Source organism: Notamacropus eugenii, chromosome 1 (genome assembly GCF_028372415.1).
Source record: "Notamacropus eugenii isolate mMacEug1 chromosome 1, mMacEug1.pri_v2, whole genome shotgun sequence".
In the NCBI taxonomy this organism is placed as follows: domain Eukaryota; kingdom Metazoa; phylum Chordata; class Mammalia; order Diprotodontia; family Macropodidae; genus Notamacropus; species Notamacropus eugenii.
Window position 1 is genome coordinate 41,334,954 of NC_092872.1, and position 25,512 is coordinate 41,360,465.

At 35.4% G+C, this 25,512-nt stretch overlaps 1 protein-coding gene across 3 annotated transcripts in view; it reads left to right on the forward strand.

The window, feature by feature from the left end:
- The window catches only part of RFX3 (regulatory factor X3), a 330,189-nt gene that overhangs the window by 42,246 nt on the left and 262,431 nt on the right, over positions 1 to 25,512 (forward strand). Inside the window, exon 1 of one of the 3 annotated variants that reach the window (XM_072597443.1) lies at positions 8,563 to 8,964. The exons of 1 other annotated variant lie outside the window; for it this stretch is intronic. The gene's annotated coding sequence lies outside the window, so the exon portion shown is untranslated. Of the gene's footprint in view, positions 1 to 8,562; positions 8,965 to 25,512 lie in introns of those variants that run through there. One more of the 3 variants, XM_072597457.1, reaches the window with a different exon arrangement.

A 25,512-nucleotide genomic window follows, 5' to 3' on the forward strand; every position in this document is an offset into this window, starting at 1 on the left:
GATCTCCAACAAAGGGAAACTTGGTAACACCTGATGAACTCTATTCCATTTTTAGACAATTTTAATAGGAACTTTTCCCTTACATCAGGCCTAAATATACCCCCTTCAGCTTCTACTCATTGTTCTTAGTTTTGACCTCTGAGGCCAAGCAGAAGTAGGATTCCTCTGTCATGCGGAAGCCCTTCAAATACTTGAAAATAGCCATCCTGTCAGCTTCTCTTCAAATCTTTTCTTTAATACTTTCTAGTATATTTTTTTTCCAACTGAACCTCATATCACATGATCTCAAGGCCCTTCATTGACCTCCTCAGGATGTTTTTCATCTCATTAATGTCTTTCAAAAGGGATTACTACAATCTTGGGGCTTCCCCGTAATTATACTCTTTTGCTTAAACCCTCAACCAGGGTTTTTTATGGAAGCATCACAATTTGGCTCTTGTCGGTGTTTAGGCAAGGAAAAGGGAAAGACTCAACTAGAATGTATGTGCTTAGACTAACATAAGATTAAATGAATATCAGACAGGTTTAAATTTACTCTTTAAAAATATCAAAGACTCATATCCTTACTCATAAGCAGATGAATTAACCTTTCTCCCATCTCCAAAGGATCCCCAAGTGTCCCAGTGACATAAAATTTCAAGGTCAGTGGTTCTTAACTGGGATCTACAGACTTCTGAGGGGTCATTGCATAGATTTCAGAGAATCTATGACGCTATCACATTTTAATGTTAATAATTATGTTTTTGTGCATTTAAAAACATTCTGATTAAAAACATTTGGCAGTCTTCACCAGATTGCCAAAAGAGCCCAAACCACAAAACAGGTTAAGAACTACTGCTTTGGAAGTAGAGATCTACCATTTCTGTAGCCCATAGAATATAATAGTGCTGGTATAAATTTCATTGTTACAGACACATAACATTTAATTTGACCAATATTACAAAGCTAAATCGTGGTATTACTGAAACCAAACTTAGGTCTACTGTTAAGTTCATTTTCCAGTAGACAACTTAATTTCAACTCAACAGACAAATGTAGGTGCTGTGTTAGGTGCTATGGGAAACACAAATACAAACGACCTGTTTCCTTTCCTCATAGAAGTCACAGACTTACAGAAGAATGCAATATATGCACATAAAATTATATTACCAAATACCTCATGATACCTACACTGTAGAAGTAAAAGAATAAAACAGGTGTTATACAGGGGCTGAATAGGGTACGATTGATTTCAACAGGGGAGAATCAGGGAAAGCTTCATGGAGGAGATGATATTTGATCTGAATCTTGAATGATTCAAAGGATTTTAATTGTCCTCTAGAAACCAAGGTGTGGAGGGGCTGTAAGGTATGACAGGTGGTATTCCAGGAAGAAGAAAATAGCAAGAGCAAAGGCAAAAATGCAAGGGAGGCTTACCATGATGGTTGGCTATTTTAATCTCCATTTGGCTCAAGATGTAGAATGGTGGCATGATTTTGATCTGTCCTTAAGGAATGCTAATCCATTGTCATCTGAAGTATGGATGAATATAAGAGAGTGGGAGTCATAAAGACTTGTAAGGGAGTTGTTGCTGTTGTACACATACAGATTGTAATATGTATGGGACAGATTACTAGAGTAGTGAAAGTGGGAACTTAAAAGTCACAGATTTCAGAGTTTTTTTGAAAGTACATTCTGCAGGACTTGACATATGATGGATGGTATTCAGAGAGAAAAGAATCAAAAGTAATATTGGTGTTTTGAATGTGCCATTAAAGAGAATAATAAAATCAGAAGGAAAAATTAGTTTGAAGGAATGATGAGAAGTGCTATATTAGACAGCTCTTTTGAAGTTGAGATGGAGATAACCAGTCAGCTCTTGGAAATTCAGGTCAGGTGGTTATGTTTTTTGGGCTAGAGATGTTTTTTCTTCTCTCTTTTAAAAAAAGATGTTTTATTAACTTTTACTTACAGTCTTTTGGATATAACCCCTTCCTGATCCTCTGCAACCAAAATTGAGCCTTCCTTCTAAAAAAGACAAATAGTTAAACAAACACCACCTTATAGTGAACCATGTCTTATAATATACGTAACATTCTGCCCCTGTTGTTCCTTGCTTCTCTGCTGAGACGGGGGAGACAGGATTCATATCTATTCCGCAGGACAAAGACTGGTTATTATGATTACTCAAAGTTGAGCTTTTTTTGTATTATTTTCATTTATGTTATTGTAGTGATTTCATAGAGTATTCTTTTGGTTCTGCTTATATTTCTTTTTATCTCTTAGTATAAATCTCATGTTTCTTTGAATTTCTTGTACTCATTATTTTTTGCTCTTCAGTAATATTATATTTAATTCATTGTCACAGTTTCTTGGCATCAGTGAGGTTTTTGGTTCTTTGCTACCTAAAGTGGTGTGGCTGTGAATATTTGGGGATATATTGGACCCTGTTTTAACTTCCTTGGGGTATATACCTAGAAATTTCAGATTCATCTTTGTTGATGTTATAGTCATGGGATGAAGTTTCAAGGGAGAAGAAAATTAAAAGTGAATATAAAAGTGCTAAGGAAAGAACCTTAGACAACATCAACATTAATGGTTTAGTAAGAAGAGCCATTGATAGAAGCAGAATGAGTAGTCAGAAGATGTGATAAGAGCTGTCTTTAAAGAAAATCACTATTTGATCCTAATTAATTATGTTTCCTCAAAGGGAAAAATTAGATGGTAGGTCTGCAATGAAGAATCTTAGTTATTACAAATTCAATTCTCTGTGGATTCTTTGTTCCTGAATTATTCAAATAATTTCCCTCCTGTTCTTTCTTTTTATCCTCCTGACATACTGTTGCTTGATTATTTAGTAGATTTTCATTTGAACTCATTTTTAATTACTACAAGAAAAAAAAACTTTACGTTCAGTATTCCTGAAATTCCACTCATTTAATTTCATTTTATATCTCTTGGTCAAATTTATTGAAGACCTGTGATTTCTTTATTGTGGGAACTCTGTGTATGAATCTTCTTCCACTTATCAGAACTCATCTCTACCTTGGTCTCAAATTGTTTGAGGATCAGAGAGCTTAACAAGGTTAATAACTGTTAGAGTAGAGAATTGAACACAGGTGTTCCCAATTCCAATGTCTGCACTCTTTTCACTATGGCACACCTCTTTAAGTGTCCCCTTCTCTTCACTTTCACAACCACTGCCCTATTTTGGGCTCTCATAACCTCTCACCTGGACTATTGGCAATGGTCTCCTAATTGGTCTCCCTCTCTAATCGCTCCTCATTCGAGTCCATTATCCACACAGGTATCAAAGTGATTTTCTTAAAGCATAGGTCTAATCCTTTCCTCAAACTCTAGTGGTATCCTCTTACCTCCAGAATAAAATATATAATCCTGTGTATAACATTTAAAGCTCTTCAAAACCTGACATCTCACCATATTTATTTACTCTGTTCCACACACAATCCCACTGCCCTGGTTTATTTGCCATTCATTGAATATTACACAGCATCTCCCATCTCTCACATTTTTGCATTGACTAGACTGCTATGCCTGCATTGCCCCCTCTCTTCATATTCTTAGTTTCCCTGACTTCTTTCAGGAATCAGCTCAAATACTAGCTTCTGCAGGAGGCCTGTTCCAGTTCTCCCATCTGCTAGGTATCATGCTTGCACTTTAATTATTTATGTGTTGTTCTACCATTATAATGTGAACTTCTTAAGGGTAAGAACTGGTTTTGCCTTTCTTTGAATTCAGGAGGTCTTAGCACAGAATCTGGCACAGAGTATACACTCAGTAAATGCTGGTTGACCCACTGACCTACTGACTGCTTCTTGGTATTAGAATGAATTTAGGAAAATATTTCAATTTTACCTTGTGATATTTTAGTTGGCTTCTATTTCAGGTTATAAAGTGCTCACTTGGGGCCTTGAGTTTTCACAGATTACTAAAATCCTTATCTAAATAAATATTAAAGAGCTCTCAAAGTGAAAGTATCTAGAGGAAGTCTATCCATAACAAATACATAACACTGGAACTTAATGATATGGTTAACCAAATTACTGGCCTGTACTGTATAACTGGTACTTAATGTGTAGAGAAAAGCAGCATGGTTTGATGTTATCTTCATTATTTTATGATTACTTGTTGAGATACAAGGAATAAAACATGATTCTGTTATAGTTCCTTAAGCTAGTATACTGAGTTATAAGGCGAACATGGATTGTCCCACATCAGTCCTCCCTGCCATTTAAGACAATTTCATGGTGTAAAATTAAAAGTTAAAAAATAGCAAAAGACAACTCCAAAAGACTAATGATGGAAAATGCTGTTCACATCCTCCAGAAAAAGAACTATGGAGTCTGAATGCAGATCGAGGCATATTATTTGTGCTCTCTCTCTCTCAATCTCCTTTTCTTTTATTTCTTCTTTCTCATAGTTTCTTCCATTGGTTCTAATTCTTCTTTACAATGTGACTAATGTGAAAATATGTTTAACACGAATGTCTATGTAGAGCCTATACCAAATTACACACCATCTTGGGGTGGAAGGAGGGGAGAGATGGGAAAAAATTTAGAACTCAAAATCTTATGGAAGTGAATGTTGAAAATTAAAAATAAATAAATTTATTTTAAAAAGAAAAAAGAATAGCTATATAGAGATTGTGAATCAAAACTATCATTTTGAAACACATTTTATGTTAAACTTTGGAGAAAGAATTCAATAGACCTAAAAGCTTGCCTTCCATAAATTTACAAGCTGAGATATATATAACTTAAAGCATAAGGGGAAAACCATTAAGCAGACATAAGAATGATCATCAGTAAGGCATTTACACCATAGATTATAGGTCATGAATAAGTCCATATTAAGGGTGATCCAGTTTTCATAGGATAATTCAATCTAGAGTGAAAGTCACTTCTCTCTGGGCTTGTTCCCTCATTTTCAAGATAACAGGGTTGTACTACATAATATCTAAGGGCCCTTCTAGTTCTAGATTCTACATTTGAAATGACTAAGAAAAGGGGCAAATTTTTCTTTTTATCAATCCCAGATTTTTTTGAAGGAGGAAGATTGTAGGAAGTATTTAAATGATGGCTTGTCAGGCTGGGGAAGGGAACAAGCATTTATTAATCCCCTATGTGCCAGGCACTGTGCAGAGTGCTTTACAAATATTACTTCATTTCATCTGGGAGCAAAAAATGTTTCAGACATGTTGTGTTCCTGCTTTAAAACATGTTAGAATAAAGAAGTGAAATGAGCAAAGGGAATTTTGAGTTGTTATTCCTGAGATAATGGGTAACTTTGGAATGAAGGACGATGAGAAATAGTCATCTGGGACAATCTAATGAAGTATTTGGAGCTTAGGACAAGCATATTGAACATGACTTGTGTGGAAGTGAGAAGCCATTGATTTTTTTTAAGGAGTCATTTGGTTAATATCATTAAAGGGGGAGAAAAGACAAGTTGATGAGGGGATGGTAAGGGTTTGTGGTGTCTGAAGAAGAGACAGTCCAAGAAATGTTGAATAACTGATGGAAGGCAATAGAGCTATTAGAGAAAGGCAGTTGGCAGCAGAAAATCATGTGTAGAAAAGAGACAGGACTTAGCAACCAATTGAGCACTTGTATTAAAAAACAAAGTAAAATCGAGGATTATTCCAAGATTCTTGACCTGGGGTGGTAGATGCACCACTGACATGAAGTTGTTAGATATATGAGTTAGAGTATAATAGTCTATGTAAATGTATAGATTTGTCAGAATGAATTTGCAGATCCATTCATCTTCAGATATGGTAAACATCATCATTTAAGCCAGTGTATATAGCCCCCTGTACAAGAAATTAAACACTTGATAAAAGCAAATGAATATTCTCTTCTTAATAATAACATCTCAATAAAATTACTGTCCTATATAATGGTATAACTGGACAACTCACCTATATATGTTTTACAAAGAGGATAAGGCCATAGTAACATAAGATCTCATTTCATACAGGTGTCTATTGGGAACATCTTATTGAGAGGTTGGAACTGCCAAGGTTTTGTGAAAAGGATGGTTTGTTATTTAGGCAAATTATTACCTTTTTTTTTTGCTTTATCTGTTGTATAATCACCTAAATACATAGGATTAATCTGTGATTATTACAGGGTTCACCCAGTTTTACAAGTTACCTCAAATGTGTATATTTACAGTCCTTTTTGTTCGTATGTTCTCAGCTGTGGCTATTTGCTGTATCATTCTTGCAAGCAAAATGAGTAATTTCAAAACGTATGAGGATATCAGCACTGCCAGCAAACCATTACAAAACAAATGTGAACTAAAATATGGCTGATAGATAAGATTAACTTTATAGTTACAAAAATGGTCGGATCTGCTATTTTAATTAATCTATACTAAATTGAACTATTATTATATGGATCAGATTTACTTGTCATAATTTGTGTACAAATGCAAATATATGTACATATGTGCACATATGTTATTAGTACTTTTAGATTACATTAATGGCCACCAGTAAAAAGTATGACTAAAAATAACCTATTATTTTTTCCAATTAACTGAAGAGCTGTCTTAAATCTCCCCAAGAGCCAAATTGTCATGAATATCTGATTAATTTCTTAAGCTTTGTGAATTGGCTGTCCATAGCTTTTATTTTTCAGAAACAACCCCCACTTAATTATTTTTAAGGAATGTGAGCATGTAATGCGACTGCTTTTATATTTTTCCCTTCCAGTGTTTTAAATCTCAGTCATTGAAGGTATTGTATATTCCCTTCTGTCTTTCCACCTCAAGATTTAAAAAAGTACATTTTTTTGATGTCTTTTATTCCTCGGGATCTCTCATGTCCTTTTTATTTATTATTTGAATTCTGAAGAAATGTAAAGTCTTCACTCCAAAAACAAAGCAAATTTGTGTATTTTGGCAAAGTGATAATTTAAAGTGTCTATACTTTATTATTTAAAGTAAGTTTATGCAATGTGTATCATTTTACTCACAAAAGAAACTAAGCAAATAATATATTACATAGAGAATTTATATATCTTAGAAGAGCTCAGTAGTTTTCTTCAAAAGTTAGCATTTTTTCTAACCACTAAGGAATAACTTTATTAATCTTAAAAATAACTGTTTGTTTTAAATATTCTTATGCCATATTGGTGGCTCTGGAGCTTTCATGGTTATGCATGCATTATACAGTTTGGCTTATGGAAAGAATACTTGCAAGTAATTTGGTCACGTTTTATATATCCAGAACTGCATGAATATAAAATCAGGGGGAAAGAGTTTTTTAAAAAATGAATATGAGGCCTACTGTCAGAATTTTTGGTAACTTTTTCCTTTGGATAAATCACAAAAATAGTTTTTTTCCCTTGATTAACTATGATTAATTTGGGGAAGTGGTTGATTGTTTTTTAACTACTACATTTGTACAAAAGAAAACAGCACTACTGTTATTCACACTATTATGTGGTTACAGTTCATATTTTTAACTGCTTCAAATAGCTCTTAGCTTTTGTGGTACCACAGAAACTGCAAAAGAATTTCACCCCATGCAGGAATTAAAGACAGACTGTATTTGAAAGTAATGGTCCTCACACTGGGTTTGTAGGAAAGCATTTAGGAGAAAACATGATAACTGAAAGTGAAGGCGGGAATAGAAAAAAATATTTTTAGGTTAGTTTTTATGTCCTTCTTGACAGATATTTAAAAAAAAAGCTTTTTACTCTCAAGGAAGTCATTGGCAGCAGACACTTCAAGAGTTTGTGTGTGTTTGTATCTGTTTTAAGAATTTTTTTGTTTTTTACTCCTTGCAGTTTTTAATAGCTTCTCTCTTAGGACAAGTTGTTTTTGAAATGTCACTTATTTAAAAGCATCATTTGATAAAACTTAACTTTTGTACCTTTCATTCGTGGTTATTAAGCAGAATTTACTTGTCTAGAACTTATTCAAAACTATTCATCTCAGAATTTAGAACAAAAAGAGCACTAAGAAGTCATCCAGCTCATTCTCCTCCCATTTTACAGTTGAAGAAACTGAAGCTCAGATAATTTAAGTTACTTACTGAATTTCACACAAGTAGTAGAGAGCCAGAATACAAATCCAGGTCCTCTAATTGTAAATCTACTTTGGCTCTTTGCTTTGCAGGATGCTACTTCTCTGAGATAGGTGTTATGTACAAGGAGGCACTGTTAGGCCTTTGGGAAATACCTGGATAAATAATGCATAGTTTTTCCTTCAAGGAACTTATACTCTAGTGATAGAAAGAAGATATTTATAGCAAATACAAGGAATATTTATGGCAAATGCAAGGGCAATATACACATTTTAAATAAGCATTTCTCATTCAGGTGGCATAAAGCCCGATGATGGAATAAGTAAGACACAATTCCTGTGAAATTGGACTTACCTAACCATCAGGGTGGTCTAAAGACATCACAAAGGGGAGCCTCTGGCTCTTGATCTTGTCTCTGTATTCATGGAGCCCATATTTTACAGTCATGTAGCCCAGACATCACATTACATTCTAAAAGAAATGGTCAGTTAAATATATTTACTACATGTACATTTATAGTTTAAGGTTTCAAAGGTTAAAAAAAAGTGCATCAAGTCTTTTATCAGTCACCTTCAGAATAAAAGGAATGGATAAATGTAGGAACTGATCTTCAGATATATTAACCAATGACAAGGTAGCATGCAAATCAGTGAAATCAACTTGTTCAGTAGAATAATTGGCTACCATACTTCTGATGTCATAATTCTACTACTTAATAATGGATTGATTATATAGAGAGCAAGTGTGTGAGCTTATGGTTCCACTTGAATAGCCTTTTAAAGAGGAGCTGTCCAGTGGTATTTGGAAAGTCCAAAAGAAGATAGGAAGACACGGATCATCAGAGGGATGAGGATAGTGAGTACACGTAGACAGCAACTCTGATCCTCAAGATTGTGTGCATTTCCCAAATTGCATCTTTGCCTTTTCAGGTACCTTAAGTAAACTCAAGAGCCCATGTATTTAAGGGTGACTAAGTTTTGTTATTATAATGTATCTTTGTGTTGTTGCTCATTTAATGGGGATATTCTTTTATACATTATGGTTGGTAATAAAAAAAAAAGAAACCTATGCTTTTTAAATGGTATTATACTAAGATAATTCTATTTACTTATTAAGAGTATGTGATCTAGTTATTTTTAAATTTTAAAGTGCTTGTGATTTCTCTCTAAATTTTTTAAAATACATTTCTTAATTTTTGGACATATTTCATTTTTTTTCCCAGCCAGGGATGGGATGTATGAAAATGAAGTAGAAGCTATCAAACTACACTAGGGAGCAAGCAGAAGTCTCTCTTCTTACTCAGTCTATTTATGGCAATGTGGTACAATGGAAAGAGGGCCTAACTCAGAATCCCAGCACCCCATTTGAATCCTAGTCCATCCACTGAACTACTTGTATTGTTCTGGGGATGTCAATCTCATCTCTCTGGGCCTGTTTCCTCATCTCTAAAGTAAGGGAATTATATAGAGTGATGAGCGCTAAGGGCTCTCTTTGCTCTAGATTTTTAATCCTGATCACCTTTCTAAGCACTCTATCCAGAGTAAAGAGAAAGAAACCTGCCTCAAGCTCCTCCTTTGACGCTTCACTAACTGTGACCGTGGCATCACCCTGCTGAATCTCAGTTTCTTCATTTGTAAAATAGGGATTATATTACTCACAGTAACCCCTCACAAGGTTGTTGTGAGCCTCAAACATGGGATAATATATGTAAGCATATATAAAGTATGTGATATATGTAAAGCATGTATGTCAACTCTAAAGCAGAAGTTGTTGGTTTGGTTAGGATCTCATACCTCCTTTATTAAGGAAGCATCTTGGAGTCTTGGGGATAGAGATTGCACAGGCTACCAGCTATGGGAAAGAAGTTCAGGAGAAATGGGAAATATCTCTCAGCCATTTCAGATTAAGTATTTTTTTTCTTTAATTAATTTTTAGTTTTCAGCATTCACTTTTATAAGATTTTGAGTTCCAGATTTTCGCCCACTCCATGTCCTCATCCACAAGATGGCATGCAATCTGATATAGCCTATACATGTACAATCATATTAAACATTTCCACATTAGTCATGTTGTAAAAGAAGAATCAGAACAAAAGGCCAAGAAAACCTCTCAAAAAGAGAGAGAAAATAGTATGCTTCAATCTGCATTCAAACTCCATAGTTCTTTCTCTGAATGTGGATAGCATTTTCCATCATGAGTCCCCCTGCCTTCCTGCAGGGTAAAATAGATTTCCATACCCACTTGAGTTTGTTTTATTCCCTCCTTAAGCCAAATCTCATGAGAGTAAGGTTCACTTACTCTCTTTCATCTCTCCCCTCTTTCCCTCCATTGTAAAAGCTCTTTCTTGCCTTTTTTGTGTGAGATGATTTGCTACATTCTACCTCTCCCTTTCTCTTACTCCTAGTACATTCCACTGAACAGTAAATTTTATTTTTTAGGTATTCTCCCTTCATATTCAGCTTATCCTGTGTACTCTGTATGTATATATGTATACATATATACACATACATATCTACATATATAATATACACATACACACATACCCATACATATACACACACATATATATTCCCTCTAACAATTCTAATACTGAATATCTTTCCATGTAGGAATATAACCAGTTCAATTTTAATGATTTCCTCATGGCTTCTCTTTCCTGTTTACCTTTTCATGTTTCTCTTGATTCTTGTATTTGAAAGTCAAATTTTCTATTCAGCTTTGGTCTTTTCAACAAGAATGCTTGGAAGTCCTCTGATTGAAATTCCATTTTTTCCCCTTAAGGATTATACTCAGTTTTTCTGGGTAGGTGATTCTTAGTTTTAATCCTACCTCCTTTGACCTTTGCAATATTTTCCAAGCCCTTCGATCCCCTAGTGTAGAAGCTGCTAAATCTTGTGTTATCCTGATTGTATTTGCACAATACTTGAATTGTTTTTTTTTTTTTAGCTGCTTATAATATTTTCTCCTTGACCTGGGAACTCTGGAATTTGGCCACAATATTCCTAGGAGTTTTCCTTTTGGGGTCTCTTTCAGGTGATGATCAGTGAATTCTTTCCACTTCTGTTTTACCTTCTGGTTCTGGAATATCAGGGCAGTTTTCCTTGATAATTTCTTGGAAGATAATGTCTAGGCTCTTTTTTAAAACATGGTTTTCAGGTAGAATAATGATTTTTAAATTATCTCTCCTGGATCTGTTTTCTAGATCAGTTGTTATTTCCACTGAGATACTTCACACTGTCTTCTATTTTTTCATTCTTTTGGTTTTGTTTTCTAATTTCTTGATTTCTTATAAAGTCATTAGCTTCCATCTGCCCCATTCTAATTTTTAAAGAACTATATTCTTCAGTGAACTTTTGGACCTCCTTTTCCATTTGGCCAGTTCTTTTTAAGACATTCTCCTCATTGGCTTTTTGGACCTCTTTTGCCAATTGGGTTAGTCTGTTTTTGAAGGTGTTATTTTCTTCAGTATTTGGGGGGAGGGTTCCTTTAGCAAGCTGTTGACTTGTTTCTCATGATTTTCTTCCATTGCTCTCATTTCTCTTCTCAATTTTTCCTCCACCTCATTTACATGATTTTCAAACTCCCTTTTGAGCTCTTCCATGGCCTGAGACCATTTCATGTTTTTTGGAGGCTTTGGATGTAGGAGCCTTGAGACTTTGCTATCTTCCTCCAGTTGTATGCTTTGGTCTTCCTCATTTGAAAGGATGAAAGAAAATATCTTTTTTACCATGAAAGTAACCTTCTATAGTCTTATTTTTCCCCCTTTGGGGCATTTTCCCAGCTAATTGCTTGACTTTTGAGTCTTTTGTCAAGTGGAGGATATACTACCCCAGGCTTCAGAGGTTGTGTCCAAGATATCTCTAGTGATCTGTAAGTTCTCAGTTCCTCCAAGGTGGCATAATCAAGAGAGAAGTGTTTAACTCTTCTCCTGGCCTGTGCTTGGGTCTATGAGCAACCACAAGCACTCTTTTCTGCCCTAGAACAATGAGTAGGATTTTCTCTCCACAACCACCACACCAGAACTCCTCTTCATCCCTGAACTGCCACTCAGAACTGAGACCCAGAACAGCTGCTGGATTCCCTTAATGCCTATAGGCCAAGAACTCCAGAAGTGGCCACTGCTGTGGCAGTAACTGCAATCATCCTGGGGCTAGACTATGTTCTCCTCTCACTCAAGTGAAAGAGCTTTCTCACTGATTTTTGAAACTGTCTTTGGCATTTGTTGGTTGAGAAATATGGAGATTGCAGCAGCTTCCTGTGATTTAGTGCCCTGAAGCCTGCTTCAGTTCTATCTGTGTCAGCGTGGCCCATGCTGGGCTGTGGTCCGCTCCAAGCCCGGTGCAATAGACCCTTCCTGTTGGCCTTTCAAGTTGTCTTGGGCTGGAAATCTGTTTCACTCTGTCATTTTGTGGCTTGTGCTGTTCTAGAATTTGTTTACAGTCATTTTTTACAGGTACTTTAAGGCTTTGGAGGGAGAGTTTGAGCAGGTACATGCTTCTACTCTACCATCTTGTATCCGCCCCCTCATCATTTCTTATAGAACAGTAGTATTCCATTACATTCATATACCACAACTTGTTCAGTCATTCCCTAGTTGACGGACATTCCCTCAATTTCCAATTCTTGGCCACCACAAAAAGAGCTGCTATAAATACTTTTGTACATGTGGGTCCTTCTTCCTTTTTTATGATTTCTTTGGGATACAGACTTAGTAGTGGTATTGCTGGGTCAAAGGGTATGCACAGTTTTCTAGCTTTTGGGTGTAGCTCTAAATTACTCTGTAGAATACTACATAGCCCTATTTTGATTCTCATTGGTGTCAACTTGTTGGATAACCTCATCTGTAATTTGTTGTTGTTATTCAGTTGTTTCAGTTGTGTTCAATTCTTCATGATCCCATTTGGAGTTGTCTTTTGAAGTGCTTTGCCTTTTCTTTCTCTAGCTCATTTTACAGATGAGGAATTGTAGGCAAATAAGTTAAATGACTTACCCAGGTTTACATAGCTAGTAAGTGTCTGAGGTCATATTTGAACTTGTATTCCTGACTCCAGACCCTGTGCTCTATCCACTGTGCCACCTATCTGCCCAACTTTACCTATAATATAGCGTGAAAGACAACATAAGCCTTATAGGCATTTTCACAAGTGCCTATGATACTTAAAGGACATCCATAAAATCCTAAGTTGTAAAGAACCTAAGAATCTTTTAGTCCAAGTTATACTTGAAATACAAATTGATTTCCTCTCCAGCATCCCTAATAACTGGTCATCTAGTCTTCATATGATGATCTGGAGGAGTTTATTACCTCTTAAGTGAGGCTGTTGTGTTTCTGGACCATTCTAATTGTTAGAAATATTTTTCTTGTTTGAGCTTCATTGCTACCATGAGCAAGATGGCACTCATCTCATAGGATGAACACTTATAACAAAGAATTCCTAAAATGCAAATTAAACTACCATTGTTAATTAAACTTGAATTTTGATTTTCATTGTATAAAACTTAATTGATATTTATAATATTACTTCCCATCTTCTAAACATCCTCCAAATAATCAAAATCCTCTTAAAATCTGTTTACCTGAACTGTAGTCTGACCAGGATGGAATACAATGTGGCTATCACCAGTCTTATTCTGGACATTTATCATCATATTAGTGATTATAAAGTCATATAAGTACTTTAGGCTTCCGAATCACATTGTTGATTCACATCAGCTTATATGAACTACGTGTCTTCCCCCTAATCTCTATGAATTATTTTCTAATCATGTCTCCCTCATATTTTATTTTTGCAATTTTTTTTACCCCAAGTATCTGTATATCAAATTTAATTGTACTAGATATAGTCTATTGTTCTGAACTTTTGAGATCTTTGTTGAATCCCCATTTGGTCATCTAGCATATTAGCTGCTCTTTTCATATTCATCTACAAAATAGATAATCATATAATGTTTGCCATGAAGTCAGTGATTTTTTAAAAATATTGACTAGGACAAGCTACCTTTCACCTAGAGACCTCAATCCAGTTTAACCATTAATCACCACTCTGTGTCTAGCTGTCCAATCAGTTTTGAATCTATCTATTCTTAATGTCTTCTATCTTATATCTCTTCATTCTTCACATGACCCTGCTGGAAATATGGTGAGGGGCTCTGTTAACCACCTTGTTAAAATCTAGATATGCTATCTGTGTTTATGACATGGCCCTTATCTATTGTTCTAATAATCCTGTCAGAAAAGAAAATGAAGTTAATATGGCATAATTTGTTCTTATTGAACCTGCTCATACTTACTACTATTTCCTTCACTTAGTGCTTAAAACCCATTTTTAATAATCTTTTTTAGATTGATGCCAGAAATAAATATCAAGCTTATTGTCCAGTAGTTTGAGGGATCTACAGTTTCCCCCATTTGAAAATTGTCATAATGCATACTGATTTTCAGTCTCATGACAACTTTTTTTCTCCTTGATTCCCCAGACTGGTATAGCAATTATATCTACAAGTTCCAACTTTGTGTATTACAAATAGCATAGTATCAGAGGGATAGTGCAGTGACTGAAGTAAAGGATTCTCCTTAAGGATAACACTTAGGGAGTTATGGTGGAAAGAGAGCATAGAGGTGCCTGAAAAACAACCTAAGGATGTGAAATTTTGTACTGAATGTTCTCATCTCTTACTTCCCACCATTCATTATTACACTATGTGTTTCACTCTTCATATGTCTTTCACCCTTCATGCTTTAGAATACTTTATAGAACATGGATATAGCTTTAAACATTGATAGTAAAAATTTGATATAAAGTAGAAATGAAGAATTTATATAAAGGCAATACTGCATAAATACCACATGCAATGAAGTATTTAAGAAATTATAAACTCCCATTCTTTTTCTTGTTAATGAATTTTCATAATTTCAGTAGTGATGGAGACTAGGTTTCATTAGACACCATGTGGCATTTTCCTCCTCCTAAGTGTATAAGCCAAGATACTAAGTGATATCGCTATCAGACTGCTAAATTCTACCTATATACACGCCACTCCTCATCATCCAGTTTGTTATACACATAGTATTCTAAGCCACATTACTAAGTGCTTGCACTACATTAGATCAAACTATCATGAAGTATATCTCTCTTGGTAATTTGAGGCAGTAAAATACAATGTAGCAGAGTGTTACTTTCCTCAGTACATATAGCCTAATTATAGCATTATTAAGTGTCTGCTGCATATTCACCTTCATTAATAATTAGAAGACAAGGAACTAAAGATGGGAATAAGATATCATAAAATTAAATGGCTGCCATACAGTGATCAAACTTCACTTGATCATCATATATAAATTGCACAGATTTAATATTGCTTGTCTTCTGAATTAGGTGACATTAGCAAATCACATTTCTTTGCAGAGGTTGTGATGTTGCTTGATTTCTAAGCAGCAGGCTCTTCAAGAATTTGCATTGTTTCTTTAAGTCATGTCCATACACTCCAAGTTATTTGCAAATCCTTGAAAATTCTAGTTTGTGGTAGTATTGATGAGTAGCCATAATGTCTTCTAGGATTGATTCATTCATATTATAGAATTTCAGGGTCCTTGGTCATATTAAATTGAAAAATATGCATTTATATTTTATCCATATGTAAGCATAAGTCTCATTCTTAGAGCACAGAATCAGGCTGTTCAATTACTCTAAATACTCATCAGCAAATAGAAAATAAATCCCAACACTATTCCATCAAAACCATCATGAAATTTAGTAAGTATAAAATATAAATTAATTATCTACATTCAAGATTCAACAACTGTTTAGTCTGGGATTATAGTGTTCTTCAGATTTGATGTGATTCAGTGTTTTAGTCAATTTAAAAGCATTTCATCATAAGAATATGACATATAAGGGATGTAAAATATTGTTTCTCCTATATTACATGTTGAATGCTTTTTCATTTTAGCATATTACCCTTAGATTTGGTCCCCATAGCTTAATAATGAATATGGGGAAATTGGAGAGCACTGAAAAGGGCACACCAGAGTAAGGACAAGACATTGGAAATAAGCAAAAATTCAAGATATCCCAGTATTATAGTTAGGATGGTATAGTGTGGTTAGCATAGTACACTTGAAATCAGAAGATTTTAGTTTGAGGCCTGGATTTTCCACTACCTAGATGTTTGACTTTGAGTTTTCCACTACCTATATGTTGACCTCTCTGGACCTTAATTTCAATAAATTACTGACAGGCTATTGAAGATTGTTTTGGAGTCCATATCATTGGCAATCTTTAGGAATAAAGTGGGGTAGTCATATCTTTTATGACCTTGCCTGCCTGGATTTAGAAAATGGGTAACTGATCACTTGAAGTTTTTTCTAAACTTGGAAGACTGATTATAATTATGGTACTTAAGCTTGAAAGCTAATTGCCATAGTGTTACAGATACGCTGTTACTAATACTTTGATGCTCAGATTTGTGATTTTTATCAGTTTGAGCACCTCCTCCATTTGTGTAGATTGCTGATCCTCTGCAGTTTAGCAGATGATCTTCATGTATTTTTGTCATTAAAAAAATCATTAATCTGTGGCCTTTTGTCAAGGAGCTTCAATAAATTTTAAAAATAGGATGATCTTCACACAGCTATGGCTAGACATGTATTCAGAACCTTTCTAGTTCGGAAGGGTTTAATAGAGTTTGTGTTCAGCTGGCACAGCCTTTGACAATCCAGGCTTCCCTTCACATTGTATTAAAGCATTGGAGGAGCATTTTATTGGAATTTTCTTGCCATTAGACATAATATGGTGTAGAAAAATGCTTACCATTTTCACAATGATTAAACAAGAAAAAAAGTTAATATGAAAACTGCAGATGTATTTTAATTTGGTGTATAGGCTTTAAAATACCTAAAATGTGTTTAAATTTAGAGATAAAGTAAGTTAGTTTGCTCTAAGTTTTTAATAATACTTAAGGAAAAACAAGAATTAGTTGAGAATTTCCATAAAATTTGCTTTGACCATTTTATTCTATCTGGCTAAAGAGGGCAGAGGTATTCTTTTTTCTTTCTCCCCAACAGTTTTAGATCTTCCATCATATGAATACATGTAATCTCAATGATACAGAGGTTTGGGTTGTGCCTTAAAGAGGTAGACCCTGTGTTATGTGCTAAATGTGTTTTTCTGTCACTTTAGTCATAGTTTGTAGAGCTGACCAAATATTTCCTGAATTTATTAATGAAATTTATTAATTAAATATTAAGATATTCTTGGAACACAGCAATGGATTGTGTTTCATGAAAACTTCTTCTTTGCTGTCAGCTTCAGTCCTATTCTCTCTCAATCATGGCATCAGTCTTTCTACCCATGAATGCTACATTAGCTTCTGTTTTCCTACTGTTTGTAGAGAGAGTTGGGTGCAAATGCCAGGGCTATTTACTATGACTATAGTAGAAGTAGTAGTATGGTAGAATGGAAAGAGTTCTGGTTTTGGGATCAGAAGACCTGGGTTCTTCTATGAACTTCAGTTTCTTCAAATGAGGGAAAGATTCCAGTTGAAGGTCTCTGAGGGGGATCCTCCCAAGTGAATGATGTGGATTGCTGCCCCTCCACAATTTAGCAGATAATTTTTATGTATTTCTGTCATTAAAAAAAGTCATTCATCTGTGACCCTCTTGTTTGTTGTTAATGAAGCTTTCTTTGACTGTACACTACCTTTTCTTGAATTTTTATAGTCAGGAATAATTTAGCAGTTTTATTTTTTTGTATATATTCTTTTTCTTCACTAGAATATAAGTTGCTTGTGGACAGAGCATGTGTTTCTGTGTTTATTTGTGTCCTCTGTATCAGTGGTGTAAAACAGAAATGGAAATGGGGGACAGTAAACCATACATAAGGACTCTTACTTGGTACATATGGATAGATGACCAATACATTTTAATGAAGGTTAGACAACATTCAGAAGAGTGTGTCACCACAATGGGCCATGTATTTGACATCCTTCTGTTCTTCATTGCTTAGTAAGAGTGCTTAATGGAGTAGCTGTTTAGTAAATAATTGCCCTTTCTCTTCAACTTCTTTTTTCATCTTTTCCTTCATTTCCGTCCTCTCCTTTTCTCTTTTTTCTATAGCTTTCCTAGGCCCCTTTGTAGCTCATTATTTCCTTTACTCCTTCTAGTTTACTCCTATACCTCCTACTTTACTCCTTTGAACTTCCCAATCCTTCTTTACATAGGAACTGAGTGGGAATTGGGAAAGATTAAATAAAAGTAAAACATTACTTTAAAAAGTTAACCAAGTAGATGCATACATTTAGTAGCTGAGTGTTCAAGCAAAGATGTATCTGCACACAAGGTGGGCCTCCTGGAATCAGCCTCTTCCATAGGGGTGGTTTTATGGTTTGCCTTTCTTTATTTGAGCCATAGGGAAATGGGATGGAGTCTGAAAGAAACTCTCATTCTAACCTTAAAGTTGAAAAGCTTTTTATATTCTTATGTAGAAGAGACAGTGGTGGGGATAGTAAACCTGTGTGACTTTATCTAGAGTAGGTATTGATGTGACCTCACATGTATATTTAAAATCAAATTGCTTGCCTTCTCAAAAGTTAGTAGAAGTGGGAGGGAAGGAGAAAATTTGAAACTCAAAAGTTTTTTAAATAATTGCTAAATTTTTTCTTACATGTAATTGGGATAGATTTAATGAGATATATAGAATTTAAAAAAAGAATAGGTCATGCTACAATAACCTTATTTTGTTTTTTAACAGGATTGTTATGAAGGGTAGGTCAGAGTGTTTATCTAGATTCCCTTATGGATGTGTGATGGAGATGAGGGTGGCTCAACAGGAGTTAAGAGATGGGGATTTTGAGGACTGATCAACTGACTATACTCAAAGAATATCCTTAATAGGTTGACATCCACTTGGGAGAATCATAAATTCAGATCTGAAAAGGACCTCAGAGGCTTTCAGTTGGAATCTTCCCCTCATTTTTACAGATGAGTAAACTTGAAGCTCATAGAAGTTAAAGCCTTTGCTCAGGTCACACAGCTGGTCAGTGTCTGAAGCAAGATGTGAAAACAGGTCTTCCTCACTTCAAGTCCAGTGCTGTCTCCATCACACTGTGCTGCCTTCATCACCCTGTGCTGCCTCAGTGAAGCACCCACAGTGCTAGGGGCACTGGACTTGGGGTAGAGTCACTGTGTTTGGAGCCTTCCAAACCATGTGGCTTTCATCTTCCAGAAGAGAGAGGACTGGCTTCTCGACATCTTCTTAGTTCTAATTCTGTGAGCCTGTAACTTTTCTTCTATTGATTTTGCTGTAATGACCCCTGGGGAAACTTAGAACTTAACAAAAGGAAGGTGTGATGATAACCCTATATGAGCAATAGGGCAGAATCACCCCCTTAACATGCATGTTCTGTAGTCAGGGATCAGTTATTCTCATTCTAATGACGGGAAGCAGAAACTTGTATAATCAAACATGGGAGGTAATCCCTGAATCATTTACATTTGGCTTTGACATGTTTTTCTGATATCTATTTCGGATATAAATTTGTATGCCCTGGAGATTCAATTTAAATAATGAAATACCACCGCTGCCACCACCACCACCAACCATCACCCATTTTCCCTAAACATCCAGTTCAGCTGTACCTAGAAAGAAGTCTGGTTTCCCTATCCTGACCTCAGTCTGCTTTTTCCTGCAACCCTTGTAGTAGCTGAGATTGTTTATGTCTCAGACTCTTAGGAAACCTCCACCTAGATGAACTTTTCTTTTATTAAACTTAGGTGAATATTTTGATTTTCAAATTTCTCTACTGGAACTCAAGGTATATGGAGTATAAATATATGTACATCATTCCTGATCCAACAAGTGATCATATAGCCTTTGCCTGTTGACATCTAGTGATGGAGGAAACTACCACCACCACCATTCCACTTTTGGATAGCTCTAATTGTTAGGAAGTTTAAATCCTTAACCTAATCTTACTTTGCCGCTACTACCAGTTATTTTTAGTTCTGCCCATTGGAGCCAAGAACAAATTGAATTTATCCTTGGCATCAGTGGTCTCTAGGGTGCTGGCCCTACTCCTGGGGAGGGGGAACCCCTTTGCTCTGACCCCAAGGGATATATATGCTTATTCTGAAGGTGGGAAGATGAATAGGTCACTTCCCATCCTTCCCTTAACAGTCAATCATGATTCTTGATCTCCAACACAATTATACCTGCCCCCTTTCCACAATATCTCCCTCCCTCCTTCTCCCTCTCCTGCTACTTTGCAACCTCTAAACTTCTCATCTGGGCCAAATGTCAGCTCCTCAGGGCATTTATAACCTAACCAGTGCCTAGCAGCAGCAGTAGCACAGGTGACCATGGAAAAATTATTCTCTTTATCTCAGAATACCTACTGCCTTCCCGGTAATCCTCTGATTGCACAGTCTATAGGGAGTAGGAGCCCTGTCTCTCCCTTTCTAGATTTTAGTTGGGACAGAATTATACAAGATGAGCAGGCATGGATGAGATGTGATCTTGCAACTCTCCTTCCATTACGTACCTTCCCCAATTCACCCTTCTTCCAAATGTCCCCATCCTTCCAGTTGCCCAGGTTCACAATTTCAGTACCATCTTCTATTCCTCACTCCACATATCCAATTAATTGCTATTTGGTTATTATACCTCAACATTTCTCATATTTGTCCCTTTCCACTCACACAGCCACCCCCCCATCCCCCAGTGTAGGGCCTCATTATCTCTTTTCTGAACCGTTGTAGCAGCCTCCATCTCTCCCTCTCCAACCCATCCTACACACAGCCACTAAAGTGATTTTGTGAATCTGACCACATCACTCCCCTGCTCACTGAACTCAAATAGTTCCCTATTGACCCTAGGATTAAATATTATTTCATTTTTATTTCATCCTTTTAGAATTTTTTAGTTTTATTTTATAATCTAAATAATTATAAGAACTGTAGTATGTATATAATATATGTATATATACATATATATAAATATATATATATATTTATATATTTGATTTGAATAGTTCTAAATGATCTAGCCCACATCTCTCTACCTTGTCCACAGGAATAATATGAGAGACTTTGTCTAATGTTTTGCTTATATTTAGGCAAAGAATATCTGCATCATTCCCCGATTGGCTACCAGTCTAATAATCCTGCTAAAAAAATAAAGGAACATTATGGCATTACCTGTTTTTTGATTTATGTCTTCCTGACTTTTTGTGTTATATCCCTACCTTTCTAAGTATTCATTTACCATCATTTCAATAATGTATTCTAAAATTTTGCCAGAAATCATTGTCAACTCAATGACTTTTTACAGATACCAGTCTTTTTCCATTTTAAAAATTAAGACTATATTCCTCTTTCTTTAGTTGTAAGGCATCTTTTTGCTCTCCAAGAACTTTCAAACCTGACAGTGAGTGGTTCAGCAATCACATGCATAGAGCCTTTACTGCCCTACAAAGTTAAACTGAGTTTTCAGGAGGAAATAATTAAACCACCTCTGCCTAAAATGCTGCATCTTAACTTGAAAGCAAATTTCCTGTGGATAATCTGTTTATAGTTAATTGAGAATTACTAGTTTACTAAGTGTGAAAAGGAAATAAGCAGATGTGCTCCAAAGTTAATTTAGCAAATGATACCAAAGGTGATAATGTTATGGAACTCAGATCAATTTTAGAATCTTAAATTTCTAAAGAAAAATTGTTATGCCATAAACTCTCTTGATCCTACCATCCTTACTAGTATTATCAAATGTTTTTATGCTCCTTCCCCAGTAAACTCCTTGAAAAAAACTCATCTGCATCCTAAGCACCCCCACTTTCTCTCCTCTCACTAGCTTCTAAATCCTCTGCTATCTGACTTCTTATGTCATCACCCAACTGGAACTGCCCTCTCCAGTTACCAGAGACTTTTTAATTGCCAATAATTAATTGCCAAATCTGTTGGCCTTTTATCAGTCCTTCATGATCTCACTGTAGTCTTTGAGACTCTTGATCTTCATTTCTTAAATACTGTCTCCTCTCTGTGTTTTCATGAAACTTTCTCCAGTCCTTTTCCTACCTGTGTATCTCCTTTCCAGGCTCTTTTGCTGGATTTTTATCCATTTCAACCACTAGCCATGGATTCTTCTCAAAGCTGTGTCATGGTCCCTCTTCTCCATCTATACTATCTGCTTTGGTGATTTCATCAGCTTCCACAGTTTCAGTTATCATCTCTATCAATTATTATTATACAGTCTTTGCTGCTCTCTTCAGCTAAGTCCAAGTATTACCAATTGTTTTTCTCAAATTCAATACATATAAAACAGAACTCATTATCTTTTCTCCAAAATCCTCACCTGGTTGAGAGCATGCACTTCTATCCTGCCAGTCATCCAAGCTTACAATCTCAGAATCACTCTCAACTTCTCACTCTCACCTTACATATTCAGGCCTTCACCTGGGTTATTACAGTAGCCTTCTAATTGGTTTTCCTGCCTTGCCTCTCCCCACTGCACATCAGCTACCAAAGTGAGTATTCTGAAGTGTACATCTGACTAGCACCTTCCTAGTCAGTGGTACAGTAGTTCTTTATTACTTCCAAGATAAAATGTAAGGTCCTCTTTTTGGCATTTAAAATTCTTCAAGACTTGACCCTATCCTACTTTCCAGTCTCCTTTTATTTTATTCTCCTCTACTTACTCTGTGATTTAGTTACATTGGTCTATTTGCCTTTCTCCTCACATGGCCCTCCATCTATCATCTTAATGCCTTTTTACTGGCTGTCCCCATGCCTGAAATGCTCTCCTTATTTATCTTTACCTCTTCATTTCACTGTCAAAACTCAGGTCAAATCCCACCTTCTGTAAGAGACCTTTCTGGATCTTCCTTAAAGATAGCACCAGCCCTCTGAGATGATCTCCAATTAATTTATACTGCATCTATCTTGTATTGTCTCTCCCACTGGAACATAAGCTGCTTGACAGCATTTCTTTGTATCCCCATTACTTAGTACAGTTCCTGGAACATAGTAAATGTGTGATAAATGCTTTTTGACTGACTAATACAGTTCCTGTTATTCCTGCTAATAAACATTTATTAAATGCCCCATTTTTATTTTTTAAATCTCTGCTACATGTTAAATTGCATATTTTAAATAGTATAATACAGATGATGTATAACATAGATACACATACAACCATTATGCAAACTCCTGAAATTTTTCTAAAGACTTGTCTCTGTTAGAGAATGAGTAATGAAATGTGTTTTCACTTGGTATCACTCTCAACTTCAAGCTATATTTCTTGTTTAAAGAATTTTAGCACATTTCCTAGAGATATAAATGTTTAAAGAAAAACGATTCTAAAATTTTCTCAGAGCTGCAGTTAGTATTAAAAGTTTTATAGATGAATTGCTCTTAGTAACAAAATACATCCACTCTAATGTTACTGTTAAAAGTAAGAATTTGACTCAGCAAACATTGATCAAGCACCTACTATGTGCATTGCACTGCATAATATATTTACTAAAAAGTTTTGTGCAACTATTAACTCATCATCTACAACATCATTACTATTATTTATTGCTTATGAATGTTACTTATAATTATTACAACACAGCTTCATCAATAGAGAAGAATATTGAAATATTTTAGTGTTGTTACTTGAATCACATCAGAAGTGGTCTATATTTAAAAAGATAATTTTAATAGACATAATTTTATTTGATCTTTTTAAAAGCTCTGTTAGGCAGATTTTGTTTTGTACAATTATTTTGGCCTTTGATTTTTACTATAATGCTTTATTATCATGCTAATATCCAACATAGAGGCAACTAGGTGGTACGGTAGATAGAGTACTGGGCCCGGAGTCAGGAAACTCATCTACCTGAATAGCCTCAGATACTTACTACCTGTGTGACCCTGAGAAAATCATTTAACCCAATTTGCCTCAGTTTCCTTATCTGTAAGATGAACTATAGAAGGAAATGGCAAACCACTCCAGTATCTCTGCCAAGTAAGGTCACAAAAATGGGACATGACTAAAACAGCTGAACAACAACAATCTCCAGTACATGTGGAAAAGAATAGTATGGCTCTTTTGTGAAATTAATATAATGCTAACCTTGAACACTGGACTATACAGATAATTCTTGTTATTTCATAGTATCTCCATTTGGTAGATAAGGGATCTGAGGTTCAGATAATTGAAATGATTTACTTGGGGCCATCCCCCTAAGAGGCATGCTAGGATCAGAACTCAGTTTTCCAGACTCTCTCATAGGACTCTGTCATAGGATCATCCATTTAGAGCTATAAAAGAAGGCTCTCCAGAGGTCATCTAGTTCAAACTTGTCATTTTACACATGTGAAACTGAGACCCAGAGAATTAACTTGCCCACAATAACATGGCAGAGAGGTATTCAAACCAAAGTTCCTTGAATTCAGATCCACTCCTCTTTCCATACTGTCAGTGTACTTTCAGCTATAGCCATGTAGTCCTTCATTGTTTGATAGAGCAGAACATGGAATTAAATTCCTTTTCCCTCATATTCAGCATTGCCCATTTCATAAGCTTTTCATAGTCTTCCTCATCACAGTATTTGGAGTTGACTTTGACATTATCCTTTGACACATTTTTCTAGAAGGAATGTCAGTGTCCTTGGGTTACTCTTGTTATAAGGCTACACTGCCCTACCAAGTGTGGGCTATGACCTGCATATTGTGCTTGAATGCTTATCAAATGATTTCCTCACATCCCTTTGCAAGTATTATCCCTATTGTCCAATGATACAATACAGAAATGAATTTATCTTTTTCCCTAAGCCCTTCCCCACTTTCCTTCCAATCACCCAGATCCACAGCCCGTATTTGTTTGGCTAGTAAGTTTTTATAACACATGCAGGTTAATTTAAAACATAGTTACATTATATTATATTATAAAAAATCAAATCTGTATATTTCTGTGCTGTGGAGTTCATTAAAATGGTATCAGAACATCAAGCAAGTCATTTTTGTGGAAATGAATAATTATATCATCTTTCTGACTAGTGATTAAAATTATGATTTATCTCAGAATCTTAGAACTAGAAGGGACCTTTAGACATTATTTTGATTAAACTTAAATCCACCTGATGAAACTCTTTTAGCTTTTCAAGATATTGAAGAATTATCAATGCTTTATTCAAAAGTTATTATTGTTGCTTTCAAAGGATTTTGACTTCTAAGTTTTTATTTTAGAAAGATTAGCATATTTTTCTTAACTTTCCTTTTTAATTCACTGTCAGATGATATATGATCATAGTTTTACTTTAACATGCTTTCACTTAACTGTCTCAAGTCTGAACTTGTCCTGTTTGTGACCCTCACTCACCATTCATTTTCTGTGTCTTCTCTTAACACTTTCAATTCTGTCTTTCCCATGCACTCAAAATTTGACATTCCATGTCTGATTTTAGATATCCTAAAATGTTGCTGGCTGTACCAGTGTGTT